Raw genomic sequence first — 8,029 nt, forward strand, 5'->3', positions numbered from 1 at the left:
AGCAGATGCAGACGTTATGAACGTTTGGCTAGCTCAATATGATGACTACTTGATAGTTTAGTGCACCATGCTTAACGGCTTAGAATCAGGACTTCAAAGACGTTTTGAACGTCATGGACCATATGAGATGTTCCAGGAGTTGAAGTTAATATTTCAAGCAAATACCCGAGTTGAGAGATATGAAGTTTCCAACAAGTTCTATAGCTAAAAGATGGAGGAGAATCGCTCAACTAGTGAGCATGTGCTCAGATTGTCTGGGTACTACAAACGCTTGAATCAAGTGGGAGTTAATCTTCTAGATAAGATAGTGATTGACAAAATTCTCTAGTCACCATCACCAAGTTAGTAGGACTTCGTGATGAACTATAGTATGCAAGGGATGACGAAAACGACTCCCGAGCTTTTCATGATGATGAAATCGATGAAGGTAGAAATCAAGAAAGAGCATCAAGTGTTGATGGTTGACAAGACAACTAGTTTCAAGAAAAGGGCAAAGGGAAGAAGGGGAACTTCAAGAAGAACGGTAAACAAGTTGCTGCTCAAGTGAAGAAGCCCAAGTCTGGTCCTAAGCCTGAGACTAAGTGCGTCTACTACAAAGAGACTGGTCACTAGAAGCGGAACTACCCTAAGTAATTGGTGGATAAGAAGGATGGCAAAGTGAACAAAGGTATATTCGATATACATGTTATTGATGTGTACTTTACTAGTGTTTATAGCAACCCTCGGCATTTGATACTGGTTCAATTGCTAAAAGTAGTAACTCAAAACGGGAGTTGCAGAATAAACAGAAACTAGTAAAAGTCGAGGGTGACGATGTGTGTTGGAAGTAGTTCCAAGATTGATATGATCATCATCGCACTCTCCCTATACTTTCGGGATTAGTGTTGAAACTAAATAAGTGTTATTTGGTATTTGCGTTCAACATGAATATGATCTGATCATGTTTATTGCAATACAGTTATTCATTTAAGTTAGAGAACAATTGTTGTTCTGTTTACATGAATAAAACCTTCTATGGTCATACACACCAACAAAAATGATTTGTTGGATCTCGTTCGTAGTGATACACATATTCATAATATTGAAGCCAAAAGATGCAAAGTTAATAATGATAGTGCAACTTATTTGTGGCACTGCCGTTTAGGTCATATTGGTGTAAAGCACATGAAGAAACTCCATGCTGATGGGATTTTGGAATCACTTGATGCTTGCGAACCATGCCTTATGGGCAAGATGACTAAGACTCCGTTCTCCGGAACAATGGAGCGAGCAACTGACTTATTAGAAATAATACATACTGATGTATGTGATCCGATGAGTGTTGAGGCTCGCGGCGGGTATCGTTATTTTCTGACCTTCACAGATGATTTGAGCAGATATGGGTATATCTACTTGATGAAACACAAGTCTGAAACATTTGAAAAGTTCAAAGAATTTCAGAGTGAAGTGGAGAATCATCGTAACAAGAAAATAAAAGTTTCTACGATATGATCGCAGGGGTAAAATATTTGAGTTGCGAGTTTGGTGTTCAGTTAAAACAATGTGAAATAGTTTCACTACTCACGCCACCTGGAACACCATAGCATAATGGTGTGTCCGAACGTCATAACCGTACTTTATTGGATATAGTGCAATCTATGATGTTTCTTACCGATTTACCAATATCGTTTTGGGATCATGCATTAGAGACAGCTGCATTCACGTTAAAAAGGGGCACCATCTAAGTCCGTTGAGACGACACAATCTGAACTGTGGTTTGGCAAGAAACCAAAGTTGTCGTTTCTTAAAGTTTGGGATTGTGATGCTTATATGAAAAAGTTTCATCCTGATAAGCTCAAACCCAAATCGGAGAAATATGTCTTCATAGGATACCCAAAGGAGACTGTTGGGTACACCTTCTATCACAGATCCGAAGGCAAGACATTCGTTGCTAAGAATGGATCCTTTCTAGAGAAGGAGTTTCTCTTGAAAGAAGTGAGTGGGAGGAAAGTAGAACTTGATAAGGTAATTGTACCTTCTCCCTTATTGTAAAGTAGTTCATCACAGAAATCTGTTCCTGTGACTACTACACCAATTAGTGAGGAAGCTAATGATGATGATCATGTAACTTCAGATCAAGTTACTACCGAATCTCATAGGTTAACCAGAGTGATATCCGCACCAGAGTGGTACGGTAATCTTGTTCTGAAGATCATTCTACTTGACCATGATGAACCTACGAACTATGAGGAAGCGATGATGAGCCCAGATTCCACAAAATGGCTTGAGGCCATGAAATCTGAGATAGGATCCATGTATGAGAACAAAGTATGGACTTTGGTTGACTTGCCCAATGTTCGGCAAGCCATTGAGATTAAATGGATCTTCAAGAGGAAGACGGACGCTGATAGTAGTGTTACTATCTACAAAGCTAGAATTGTCGCAAAAGGTTTTCGACAAGTTCAAGGTATTGACTACGATGAGAGTTTCTCACTCGTATCTATGCTTAAGTCTGTCCGAATCATGTTAGCAATTGCCGCATTTTATGAAATCTGGCAAATGGATAAACAAAACTGCATTCCTTAATGGATTTATTAAAGAAGAGTTGTATATGATGCAACCAGTAGGTTTTGTCAATCCTAAAGGTGTTAATAAAATGTGCAAACTCCAGCGATCCATCTATGGACTGGTGCAAGCATCTCAGAATTGGAATATATGCTTTGATGAGTTGATCAAAGCATATAGTTTTATACAGACTTGCGGTGAAGCCTGTATTTACAAGAAAGTGAGTGGGAGCACTACAACATTTCTGATAAGTATATGTGAAAGACATATTGTTGATCGGAGATGATGTAGAATTATTCTGCAAAGCATAAAGGAATATTTGAAAGGAGTTTTTCAAAGAAAGACCTCGGTGAAGCTGCTTACATATTGAGCATCAAGATCTATAGAGATATATCAAGATGCTTGATAAGTTTTTCAATAAGTACATACCTTGACAAGATTTTGAAGTAGTTCAAACTGGAACAGTCAAAGAAGAAGTTCTTGCCTGTGTTACAAGGTGTGGAGTTGAGTAAGACTCAAAACCCAACCACAGCAGAAGATAGAGAGAGAATGAAAGTCATTCTCTATGCCTTAGCCATAGGTTCTATATGTTGCGGAACGTAGCAGAAATTCAAAATTTTCTACGCATCACCAAGATCAATCTATGGAGTAATCTAGCAACGAGGGGAAGGAGAGTGCATCTACATACCCTTGTAGATCGCTAAGCGGAAGCATTCAAGTGAACGGGGTTGATGGAGTCGTACTCGTCGTGATCCAAATCACCGATGATCCTAGTCCCGAACGGACGGCACCTCCGTGTTCAACACACGTACAGCCCGGTGACGTCTCCTACGCCTTGATCCAGCAAGGGGAGAAGGAGAGGTTGGGGAAGACTCCATCCAGCAGTAGCACGATGGCGTGGTGGTGGTGGAGGAGTGCGGGACTCCAGCAGGGCTTCACCAAGCACTACGAGAGATGAGGAGGGAGAGAGGTAGGGCTGCGCCAACAGGGAGAGCAAATCACGTGTGTTGGGCAGCCCCATACCTCAAGTATATATAGGGGGAGGGGAGGGGCTGCGCCCCCAGCTAGGGTTCCCTCCCTAGGGGTGGCGGCAGCCCCTAGATCCCATCTGGGAGGCGGCCAAGGGGGAGAGAGAGGGGGGGGCGCACCTAGGGTGGGCCTTAGGGCCCATCTGCGCCTAGGGTTTGCCCCCTCTCCTCTTGAGGACGCCTTGGGCCCTTGGTGGGAGGCGCCCTAGCCCACATAGGGGCTGGTTCCTTCCCACTTATGGCCCACGCAAGCCTCCGGGGCTGGTGGCCCCTCCCGGTGGTCCCGGTACACTACCGATGATGCCCGGAACACTTCCGGTGGCCAAAACAGGACTTACCATATATAAATCTTTACCTCCGGACCATTCCGGAACTCCTTATGACGTCCGGGATCTCATCCGGGACTCCGAACAACATTCGGTAACCACGTATATCTATTCCCTATAACCCTAGTGTCATCGAACCTTAAGTGTGTAGACCCTACGGGTTCGGGAACCATGCAGACATGACCGAGACAACTCTCCGGTCAATAACCAACAGCGGGATCTGGATACCCATGTTGGCTCCCACATGTTCCACGATGATCTCATCGGATGAACCACGATGTCAAGGATTCAATCAATCCCGTATACAATTCCCTTCGTCTAGCGGTACGATACTTGCCCGAGATTCGATCGTCGGTATCCCGATACCTTGTTCAATCTCGTTACCGGCAAGTCTCTTTACTCGTTCCGTAACACATCATCCCGTGATTAACTCCTTGGTCACATTGTGCACATTATGATGATGTCCTACCGAGTGGGCCCAGAGATACCTCTCCGTTACACGGAGTGACAAATCCCAGTCTCGATTCGTGCCAACCCAACAGACACTTTCGGAGATACCTGTAGTGTACCTTTATAGCCACCCAGTTACGTTGTGACGTTTGGCACACCCAAAGCACTCCTACGGTATTCGGGAGTTGCACAATCTCATGGTCTAAGGAAATGACACTTGACATTAGAAAAGCTTTAGCATACGAACTACACGATCTTTGTGCTAGGCTTAGGATTGGGTCTTGTCCATCACATCATTCTCCTAATGATGTGATCCCGTTATCAACGACATCCAATGTCCATGGTCAGGAAACCGTAACCATCTATTGATCAACGAGCTAGTCAACTAGAGGCTTACTAGGGACATGTTGTTGTCTATGTATCCACACATGTATCTGAGTTTCCTATCAATACAATTCTAGCATGGATAATAAACGATTATCATGAACAAGGAAATATAATAATAACCAATTTATCATTGCCTCTAGGACATATTTCCAACAGTCTCCCACTTGCACTAGAGTCAATAATCTAGTTCACATCGCCATGTGATTAACACTCACAGGTCACATCGCCATGTGACCAACATCCAAGAGTCTACTAGACTCAATGATCTAGTTCACATCACTATGTGATAAACACTCAAAGAGTTCTGGGTTTGATCATGTTATGCTTGTGAGAGAGGTTGTAGTCAACGGGTCTTGCCATATTCAGATCCCTATGTATTTCGCCAAACTTTATATCGTAGATGCTGCTACCACGTTCCACTTGGAGCTATTCCAAATTGTTGCTCCATTATACGTATTCGGTATCTTTACTTAGAGCTATCCGGATAGGTGTTAAGCTTGCATCGACGTAACTCTTTACGTCGAACTCTTTATCACCTCCATAACCAAGAAACATTTCCTTATTCCTCTAAGGATAATTTTGACCGCTATCTGGTGATCTACTCCTAGATCACCTTTGTACCCTCTTGCTAGACATGTGGCAAGGCACACATCAGGTGTGGTACTCAACATGGCATACCGTATAGAGCCTATGACAAGATCATAGGGGACGACCTTCGTCCTTCCTCTTTCTTCTGCCGTGGTCAATCTTTGAGTCTTACTCAACTTCACACCTTACAACTCAGGTAAGAACCCCTTCCTTGACTGATCTATTTTGAACTCCTTCAAAAACATGTCAAGGTGTGTGTTCTTTGAAAGTATCATCAGGCGTCTTGATCTATCTCTATAGATCTTGATGCCCAATATGTAAGCAGCTTTATCCAGGTCTTCCTTTGAAAATCACTCTTCAAACAAACCGTTTATGCTTTCCAGAAATTCTACATTATTTCGGATCAACAGTATGTCATCCACATATACTTATCAGAAATGTTGTAGTGCTCCCACTCACTTTCTTGTAAATACAAGTTTCTAGCAAACATTGTATAAACCTAAAAGCTTTGATCACTCCATCAAAACATATATTTCGATTCCGAGATGCTTTCTCTAGTCCATAGAAGGATTGCTGGAGCCAGCATACCTTTTAGCATCCTTAGGATCGTCAAAACCTTTTATTGTATTACATACAACTTTTCTTACGAAAACTGGTAAGAAAACTTGTTTTGATATCCATCTGTAAGATTTCATAATCGAAAAATACAGCTAATGCTATCATGATTCCGACGGACTTAAGCATCACTACGGGTGAGAAATTCTCATCGTAGTCAACTCCTTGAACTTGTGGAAAGACTCTTTCCCACAAGTCGAGCTTCATAGACGGTAACATTACCGCCCACGTCTGTCTTCTTCTTAAAGACCCATTTATCTCAATGGCTTGCCGATCATCGGGCAAGTCCACCAAAGTCCATACTTTGTTCTGATATATGGATCCTATCTCGGATTTCATGGCTTCTAACCATTTTCGGAATACGGGCCCACCATTGCTTCTCCATAGATCGTAGGTTCATTGTTGTCTAACAACATGATATCTAAGACAGGATTACCGTACCACTTAGGAGTAGTACATATCCTTGTCGACCTACAAGGTTCGATAGCAACTTGATCCGAAGCTTCATGATCACTATCATTAACTTCCTATTCAACAGACGTAGGCTCCACAGAAAACATCTTTCTATGTTGCATCACTCTCTGGTTGAAGTAAAGGTTTGACAACCTCATCAAGTTCTATCTTCCTCCCACTCAATTCTTTCGAGAGAAACTCCTTCGCGAGAAAGGACCCGTTCTTAGCGACAAACAATTTTCCCTCGGATCTGAGATAGAAGGTATACCCAACTTGTCACCTTTGGGTATCCTATGAATATGTGTTTGTCCACTTTTGGGTTCGAGCTTCTCCAGCTGAAGCCTTAAGCATCGCATCCCCAAACATTAAGAAACGACAACTTTGGTTTCTTGCCAAACCAATGTTCATTCGTCGTCTCAACGGACTTAGATGGTGCCCTATCTAAAGTGAATGCAGCTGTCTCTAACGCATAACCTCAAAATGAAAACGGTAGATTGGTAAGAGACATCATAGATCGCACCATATCTCATAGGGTTCGATTACGACGTCCGGACACACCATTACCTTGTGGTGTTCCAGGTGGCTTCAACTGTGAAACAATTCCACAATGTCTTAAGTGATTGCCAAACTCATAACTCAGAAAATCCCCTTTTGATCAGATCGTAGGAACATGATCTTATTGTTATGATGATTCTTAACTTCACTCTGAAATTGCTTGAACTTTTCAAACATTTCAGACTTGTGCTTCATTAAGTAGATATACCTATATCTACCCAAATCGTCGGTGAAGATGAGAAAATAGCGATATCCACCGCATGCTTCAATTCTCATTGGATCACACGCATCAGCATGCATGATTTCCAATAAGTCACTTGCCCGTTTCATTGTACCTGAAAACGGGGTCTTAGTCATCCTGCCCATGAGGCATGGCTCGCATGTGTCAAGTGATTCAAAATCAAGTGACTCCAAACATCCATCGATATGGAGTTTCTTCATGCATCTTACGCTAATATGACCTAAGCGGTAGTGCCACGAGAAAGTGGTACTATCATTATTAACTCTACATCTTTTGGCGTGAACATGTGTATTACCACGACCGAGATTCAATGAACCATTCACATAGGGTGCATGACCATGAAAGGTATCATTCATGTAAACAGAATAACCATTATTCTCTAACTTAAATGAATGACCGTATTGCAATGAACATGATCTAATCATATTCTGTAACATCCCAAATTTTCAATTTGGAATGTTATACATTAGATCATCATGCATATCATATTTTATTTGTTTTGGGTTTTGATCCTAGAAAATTCTAAGCAACTCAAGGACCCACGGAGAGAGTTGGGGATTTCGTTATTTTCATATTTGAGTTTTCTCAAATTTTGAGAATAGGATCATTTGATTTTATTTATTTTATCATCATTATTTCTATTATAAAAATATGAGAGAGGGAATAAAATAACTTTCCCAAAATATAGAAATATTGAGGATTTAATAAAAAAATCAAATAGTTTTGTTTCGGAGTTTTCTTGTTGTTTTTATTTGAATTAGGAAAAATGCGCATATTTCAAAATTGCATTTAGGGCCCAAATAAATGTTCACTTTGTCGGGCTTGATTTTAGAAGCCCGGGA

This window comes from Triticum dicoccoides, chromosome 1A (assembly GCF_002162155.2).
Source record: "Triticum dicoccoides isolate Atlit2015 ecotype Zavitan chromosome 1A, WEW_v2.0, whole genome shotgun sequence".
In the NCBI taxonomy this organism is placed as follows: Eukaryota; Viridiplantae; Streptophyta; class Magnoliopsida; order Poales; family Poaceae; genus Triticum; species Triticum dicoccoides.